This window comes from Solenopsis invicta, chromosome 16 (genome assembly GCF_016802725.1).
Source record: "Solenopsis invicta isolate M01_SB chromosome 16, UNIL_Sinv_3.0, whole genome shotgun sequence".
Classification (NCBI taxonomy): domain Eukaryota; kingdom Metazoa; phylum Arthropoda; class Insecta; order Hymenoptera; family Formicidae; genus Solenopsis; species Solenopsis invicta.
In genome coordinates this window covers 10,237,794-10,246,739 of record NC_052679.1, presented here as the reverse complement: position 1 = coordinate 10,246,739, position 8,946 = coordinate 10,237,794, and positions in this window count along the sequence as shown.

Below are 8,946 nucleotides of genomic sequence, written 5' to 3'. Positions count from 1 at the left end.
AAGAAAAACTTTTTTTCTTGACATACTCGATCAAATTAAATTAATGTAATTTTATATATACGTAACCAATTAAAAGAAATTGTAGGCATTAGCGCAATCTTTATTTTATCCTACATTTTACAAATTCAAAAAACTCAAGTAAAATGTATTTCATATAATTTCACATTAAATTTGATCCGATCTAATATGTACGTCTTTTATGTATTTACTTATGTATCATCATTTCTCTTTTCTAAAAACAATTACTGATATGATGATTTATTTCATGAAGATTTGAAAAAATATTTACGAGATATTTTATGTCGAAATACAGATTAAAATATTTCGTATTCCATTTTTATCTATTTTGCTTGTATAACTTTTTTACGATGAATATTCTGAGGAATCCATGTAAATTGAATCTTAGGAACATTCCATTTAAAACAGTAATAATGACTTGCTTGAACTATCAAAAATGCTTCTATCTGAAAAGATTACATTTTCCTATTCCATGTCTTATTCTTGAGATATTTTAGAACGTCATTTAAAATGGAAAATCCTGCATCTATAATTTCAATCATTCTCTTCAAATATTATAATTCGTTAATTAACATTTATCCGTTAGAGGTACATTGCGAATAAACATTCGGGCGTGATGGGTAATGTTTTCTCTGTTTTGCATTGTTTCCGTCTCATTTTCTAATGCTTTGTCTCTCGCTCACACTCACTCAATAAACGCGCCTGCGCATAATAAGGCTTGACTGTCTATGCTCAAATTTGGAATTTGTACATCTCTTTTTTATTGGGCTCGTATCTCTCATTGTGAACATACTGTTACGTCCTGCGGAGTAACGATTCTTTCCTGCGACCAGCGGATATTCTAATTAACGGGGGCCGAGCGGCGGTGATCTCACCCTCATTCCAAGAATACGGTGACTCTCACGGTAATAATCAGATGTCACGAATTAAGTAGCTATAAATTCACCAATTATGGAGATCTGAGGTGACGCCGTTGCTCGACGCCGGAAACACCAAAGATAGTAAAATCAAGGAGCTGGAAGACGCACGTGTGCACCCCTTTGAGTTCTGATGTCCGACACCCGCATAGCAACAAATCAAAGAATTTTTTGACATTTAATGCTTCCGAGAGTTCAATTGTCAAACCTGCCGCTTTCTCGGATAACAATTACCGAGGAATATAAAAAAGTCGTAAAAGTAAATATTGCACGTGGGTGTATTAATGAATAAAGTGGTGCACACGGCCCTCGATGGGACAAAGGGAATCATAGATGAAAAATAGTATAAATAGGTGCGTCTTCTAGCGGAGCGTACAGTTCAGTTCAGGCAGTTCAATTCAGCCTAGTCTAGTCTTCATTCCTCGTCCGAATCGCAGTTCCGTGGCATCTTGCATGCCCGAGTTCTGCGACTCTCGGATCCGCGGCCTTTAAACTCGTACGCGGCGCAAGTCTCGGTCGAGAGGAAAAAGTGTCAGTTCAAACGTCCCTGGTTGGGATCTGCGGACCATTGTGTATCGCACCCGGAACACCTCCGACCGGACCTACCATCTCCCTCCGAGTGCGGCCCAGTTTGAAGCCCTGCGGCTGCGAGAGAATCACATTCACCTGCATCGACACTCACACTACAATCTGCAAGCAGTAAGTCCCGTATCAACCATTTGTTTCGCTCTCGTTTTTCGAACATCCTTTCTCTCTCTAGTGCGAAAGACTTTAACTTTAAACATAATATATTTATTAAGTTTATTACTCTTTCCTTCCCATACTCCTTTCCATACTCTCTCTCTCTCTTTCTTTCTTTCTCTCTCTCTCTCTCTCTCTCTCTCTCTCTCTCAATCTTTTTATTTTTAATTCTTCTCTTTCTTGGGATTAACTCGTAAGAGTTAATCCGAAAGAATTTCTTTATCTTTAAATCCTCTTCTTTCTTGGGATTTACTTGTAAGAGTTAATCCGAAAGAATCTCTTTATTTTTAATTCTTCTCTTTCTTGGGACTAACTCATAAGAGTTAATCCGAAAGAATTTCTTTATCATTAAATTCTTTTCTTTCTTGGGATTTACTCGTAAGAGTTAATCCGAAAGAATCTCTTTATTTTTAATTCTTCTCTTTCTTGGGATTAACTCGTAAGAGTTAATCTGAAAGAATTTCTTTATCTTTAAATCCTCTTCTTTCTTGGGATTTACTCGTAAGAGTTAATCCGAAAGAATTTCTTTGTCTTTAAATCCTTTCCTTTCTTGGGATTTTCTCGTAAGAATTCTTGTTTCCTTCTCTCCCTTTAGATTCTGTCAAACCTTTTTTTACTTCCGATCTTTTTTCCTCGGTTTGAGTCGAACCCTATTCGAGTTAACCCGAGAGAGTGTCTAAATTTTAACCTTTCGCCAAACGGAGAGAAACGGAGTATTTTTTTTATTTTAATGAATAAAGTCCCCAAAGTTCATAAAAACCGGTCCCGAGCAGCCGCGAAGCGCCGCCGAAATCGCCGTAATCGCCGAATCCGTCGCCTCGAAGCTATTGAGGAGGAAATACACCGGATCGCCGCCCAAGTCAATCGACTTTGCCCCCCTGTTTCGTACTCTCCGATCGCACCGGAAAAAGAGCGACTTCCCCCGTTCGCATTTTACCCCGACTCCCCAGTAGATAATTTTCTTCGCGCTGACTCCCCCGTAGATAGTTTTTCTCGCGCCGACTCCCCCGTAGATAATTTTCCTCGCGCCGACTCCCCCGTAGATAATTTTCCTCGCCCCGACTCCCCCGTAGAAAATTTTCTTCGCGCCGACTCCCCCGATTCTCAACTAACTTATAAAATCGTCCCGGACTCTCCCGTTTCATTCTCTTCTCAGGGATCTCCGATCCCTGAAATTCACAATTTGGAGGAAGACTAACTTCCTACGGATTTTCCAAACGTAGGGCCCCACGAGGAGGAGGAGGAACCTTGCTCCACCCATCCGATCCTCGGATCTCATGATCTCGAGGATTGTTCCCCGAACTCCGCGCTTAGTGTAGAGTTCGTAGAGGAGCTACCTCCACCTCCCCCACGTTGTTATTTTGCCCCTGGTCCTCTTCAATCACTAGAGTCAATTCTCTCGGTGTTTCCGATCTCTTCTGTCCCACTCCCTCCTGGCGCGTTCTCTATCGGCCCCGAAAAATTTGACCTCGAAGCGGTCCGTGCTTTCCTTTCTCGGTCTCCCCCCGATGCACCAGTCCTCGTGTATCTCCCCCATATATATCCGAAATATTATTTAATTCCCAAATTAATATTTTTAAATCACTTCCGTCCCAATACCGCCGTATTAAATGAAGTCCCAACATAAGGCACACATACACCTATACATACACGTATATTTCTAGAAAGAATTGTAAATGGTAACTATTATAAGGCAATAGTATTATTGTATTATCTGTAACCTCAAATTAATTGTATTGCACACTCTAATTGTTAATTTAAATAGTATAGTCTACTCTGTATTAAACAATTTGAGTCCAATTCAGGTTTTCCCTTTAATTTAACGATATATACATATATATATATATATATATATATATATATATATATATATATAGGTATATATATATATATACAGGGTGTCAGGTAATTACCGCCCCTGGTTTCGTGGATTGATAGATCAAGTAAAACTGAGCAGAAAAGTCTTTTACCATTTTTTAATATTTGCCATAATTAACGAAATAAAAATTAATAAAGTCTGCGAATAAGCGCGTATCAGCGCGCGCAAAGACCGCCCGCCGGCTGCCGAAACGTAGGCAGCCGCGGCTGTAGGCACGGCGCGGTGTAGAAGAAAAAACAGCAGTAACTCGGGGGCGCTGCTTTTTCTTTCTCACCGCGCCGCGCCTACAGCCGCGGCTGCCTACGTCTTGGCGACCGGCGGGCGGTCTTTGCGCGCGGTGATACGCGCTTATTTGCAGATTTTATTAATTTTTATTTCATTAACTATGGCAAATATTAAAAAATGATAAAAGACTTTTCTGCTCAGTTTTACTTGATCTATCAATCCACGAAACCAGGGGCAGTAGTTACCTGACACCCTGTATATATATATATATATATATACATATACACAGGGTAATTATTAAAGACTATTACAAATACACACACACACACACACACACACACACACACACATATATATATACAGGGTGTTTGGAAACTAGGGAACCTACCGCTTTGTAAACATAGAGGAGATGAAAAGGGACAAAAAAGTCTTATACCATTTTGTGATAACCGCTGTAATTACAGAGTTACAAAATAAAACGTCTGAGCCAATGTGCTGTGATGCCGCGCCATTGCGCCTAACTTGTAGGCAATGGCGCACAGCGGAAAAAGTGACGCATTGTTGTCTGAATTGGCACGGCGCGACAGTTTGAATTTGCCACACCGTGTACATACATTGCAAAAATCAAATGTGTTATTTTAGCTGAAGCTTCTACTTACACATTTGATAAAAAACACATTTAATTTTTGTAGTGTATGTACACGCGGTGCGGCGGATTCAGACCGTACAAATTCAAGTCGCACCGTACAAATTCAAACAACGACGCGTTACCTGTCCCGCTGCGCGCCGTTCCCTACGAGCTAGGCGCGATGGCGCGGTGTCACCGCATATTGGCTTTTATTTTATAACTCGATAGTTATTGCGAATATCGCAAAATGATATAAGACTTTTTTGTCCCTTTTCATCTTTTTTATATTCTCAAAGCGGTAAGTTCCCTAGTTCCCAGACACCCTGTATGTGTGCGTGCGTGTGTGCGTCCGTGCGTGGGTGCATGCGTGCGTTTGTGTGTGTGTATGTAATATTAACAGTTGTGTAGAGCGCGCGTAGCGCGCGCCTGTTTTGTTCTAGTAAATTCTAAACAGAGCAAAAAATTAGCAAAACGATATCACTACAAGAATCTGTACTTGTTTTTTCATCCCCTTCAATTTTCACTAATAGCTGTGCTAACTTTAACTTAAGCTAGTACAGCCATTGCTGTTAGCGAAATTGCTGAACCAAAAAAATTCTAAATAGAGCAAAAGAATTGGGAAAAAAAACTCCTGTATAAGGCCGGTATTCATAGTCAATTTTTATATTTAAGATTGTCTTAAGCATTATCTTATATGTCATTAACCAATCAGAAAGTCTTATTAGCATCTTAAGATATTACTTAAGACGGTCTTGAAATAAAAATAGACTATGAATACCAGCCTAAATTGCATTTGACTGTGCTGAAATGGCTGTGCCAGCTTAATACACGTGATTTTCCAATAACACTAAAGGAAACGGTCCTTCTCATCGATTTTGATGATATTAGGCTAATTCGACGGGTTTTCACATTGAACTAACAAATCTGACAGAAAAAAATGTCGTTCTGCCCAGCAAAACGAGATATTAAGAACCAAATTTGACGACTATTGAAGTTAGGGATACCTTTCATACCGACGAAATGTAGCGACGTGAAGGTATATGCGCCGTGGCCACATGTGCATCTTCGCGTCGCTACCCAACCAGCACACAATATATAAAAAAATGTTTATAAAAACATTTAAAACACGTTTTTAAAAACATTTATAAAAACGTTAAAAATAATGGGTTAAGTGCGCATTTTTTATTAAAGAAATGTTTATTTTAACGTTAGAAAAATGTCTTTTAAATATTATAATAATTATAAAATAGATTTGGGCGGAGCCCCTCCCCCGCCCAAGCATCTACATTACACGCAAAACTAATTAAACTAAAAAAAATTATTATAAAACAAATAAAACAAGACGAGCTAAGGAGCCGTGCTGAATGTTGTGCGCCAAAAACAAACAAATACCAAATAAATGTAAACGTTTCGACCTTTAATCATCGGTCTTCTTCAGTACAAGAACTTAGATTCTATAACAGCAAGCATTTTAAATTACATTAAGATTACAAATCTCATCACAAATTAACGCATTAAATTAGTTGACAAATAAAAATCTCTTACCGAATATGAAAATGTGACATCCGCTTACAAAAATCGTGATATGTCTGGAACATCGTAGTCTACATAATAATCTCGAGGATAGTGATGCACGAAGACAAGACAAGACGATATTTTTCAAAATATTGTCTTGTCTCGCAAAAATATTGAAAAATTAATTCTTGTCTTGATCTCGTTATCAAGATAAAAAATAAATCTCGTCTTGATTTCAATATTCTCGAATATATTGATTTTTTTATAAATTTTTAAATTAAAAAATGTACTAAGACAAGACAGACGATATTTATGATTATCTGCTAAGATAAGATCGTATATCTCTGAATCTAAAATCTATAATCCAATTAGTACAAAGAAAACTTCCAACAGTTGCAAAATAAATGTTCTGCTGAATGTAATTAATTGGAAGAAGGAAGATAGTATGGACATTTGGGCGCGCGCATAAGTATTGCCAACTAGAATCGCTCACAGTCACCAGAGAGGAACCTCTCTGGCTAGGGTAATACGGTTTAAGGCGATACTGGAGTTGTCTGTATACGCGGAACAAAAAATCTCTTTATTGAAGAAACGGATTGAAAAATCCTCTTACAGAATTAAAGGACAATAAAGGAGTCCGGTGAACAAAATTCGATATGAAAAACAAAAAAAAAATGATAAAAATATAATTATGTTAATAAACATTTGCTACGTATAGAAATTTGAAACTTTGTACGTACAAAATAAGTGTTGACCGGCCTCGGAATTACAACAAAGAACAATCCTGTGCTTTCAGAATGAGGCTAGAAGCTTTAGTATAAGAGAATTTTTGTTTTGGGAATTTCATGTAAATTGGCGTGCGGAAGCAGTTTGAATAGTAACCATAGTAACAGAGCAATAATTATGTAACATGGTAGTTGAGAGATCTTGCGTTAGATGGCGTTAAAGTCGAAAAACAAGGACAAATCAGTGCGTTTGACAAAGAGAGCTAGCCTAGTCCCTTTACTCTTCGTCCCTCACGTGCACGCGCGCGACCGCGAATCGCTTGACTTTTCGTCGAAGAAAAATTTGCAGTACCGACGTCGAGTGAGTTCTACTGTCAATCCAGCATCGCCTTAAGATTAGATCAGTAGATGACGAGTTGAAATGCAAGAGCGCGAAAGTATTAGGCTTCAGGTATTTCACTCTACTCATATGCGATTTTGTCTTTCCGTTCTGCTCTTCCTTTCGCATCGTTATGTCTTTTGTTTTTCCGACTCGACGAAGTTTTTCTCGGTAGTTCATAACCTATTGTCGTAAGTGGCAGCTAATCACGCACTTGAAATCGAAACGGTCCGAAACGGACACGCTAGATAAAATTATTTGTGTGTATGTGATATCGTCAAAGGTAAGTACTATAATGTTTTATATAATATATATTATTAGTCAATTACTCAATGAAAAATGATCATCAATTAGAATCGATATCGAATCGACATGAATTTAGGCCCACTTCCACAATTCACATTTAACCAAGATTTAACTTAGTCTTCGTTTCTTATCAATTCTTGAATTGCAAAAAGATGAGGAATAAACCTTGGTAAAGAGTTAATCGTGAGTTGTGTAATTAGGCCTTATGCCTATTTCTACTAATGTAGTTTAACTTTAATTTTGGTTCAAATTAGTCTTCATTTTTTTCAAATTCCTAGAACCAGAGGATAAAGAGTTAATTAAAACGAGATTAAAATTAAGCTATAATACATTGGAAAAGCATTTTAATGAGTTATTTTTTGGTGGGTATTTGTTATTTGTTCAAAATGCTGAAATATTTCATTGAGTTCCTCGTTTTACAGTTTTCTATTTCTGCTAATATATTAAGCCGAAAATGAATAAAAAAATAAAATTATCAGAATCAACAATGAAAAACAATGAAAATTCTGATATTATGGATATCGATGAGGCCACAGAAGACGAAAGTCCTTCAACTTCAAGTGCACCAAACTACAAAATATATTTTAAAGTATCTGGACTGAAAGATAAGATTGGAGTTTGTTTGTTGTGCGAGAAAAAAAATATAGACAGAAAAATCAAAATGAAAAATGGAAATACGACTGGTTTAAAACGGCACGTAGAAAGACATCATAAGGATATCTATGAGAGCAAGTTCGCAAAGAACAAAGAAGCAACGCCTGATCAAAAAAAATTAACAGATATGGGGTGTGTTCCCATTTGCTGATTTTCAGTACCGTATCCAGTAGCCGCCATGTTGTACTGAATATTTTACTGGACGAGCGTTCCCTTTCTCTAGTAAAGTAGTTTCAGTAAACTTGATCGTTTTTCCACGTGCTTCGGTCGTTGTCTTTTCGTCAGAACGTATTTACATGATTAATTTGGAATTAAGAAGTAATTTGGAATTATTGTTTTTCTTCTTTACTTTTTTTGAGATTATGTAATTGTTTAACCGTACAATTTATATATATAAATACCTATAATATTACGCATAAAACATTGAAATCTTATGGATATCTAAAGACATCAAATTATTTCTAGAAAATTATTGAAAAGTTATCAAATTATTTTTAGAAAATGTCGAAAAAACATCTTAAAATACATTTTTAAGATGTTTGTCACATAAAATTAAACTTTGAAAAGATATCTTCGAGACGTCTTCACAGATATCTGAAATAATATCTCAAAATGATAAGATTTCTTTTAGCTCTTTATATTCTTTTAGATAAGAAATGTCCTTTTAAAAATTGCAAGACATCTCAAGACATAGCAAGACGTCTTTTAGAAATCTAAAGACATCATTTTGTTTATTTGGGTATACATTGTTTTGTATATTGTTTTATTTATTAAAATTCTATAATCAGGATTAATTCGGATGAAAGAAAATGGCAGAGAGAAAAGAACGCGTTCAGTTTCTTGACGCCGAATCCAATGAATTATATGAGTGCTTTTTATCCCCCGAAGATGCTCGGCGAGTATCAGCAGGTAAGTCTTTTTTGCAATAATATAATTATTTCATCTTTGTATTCAGATAT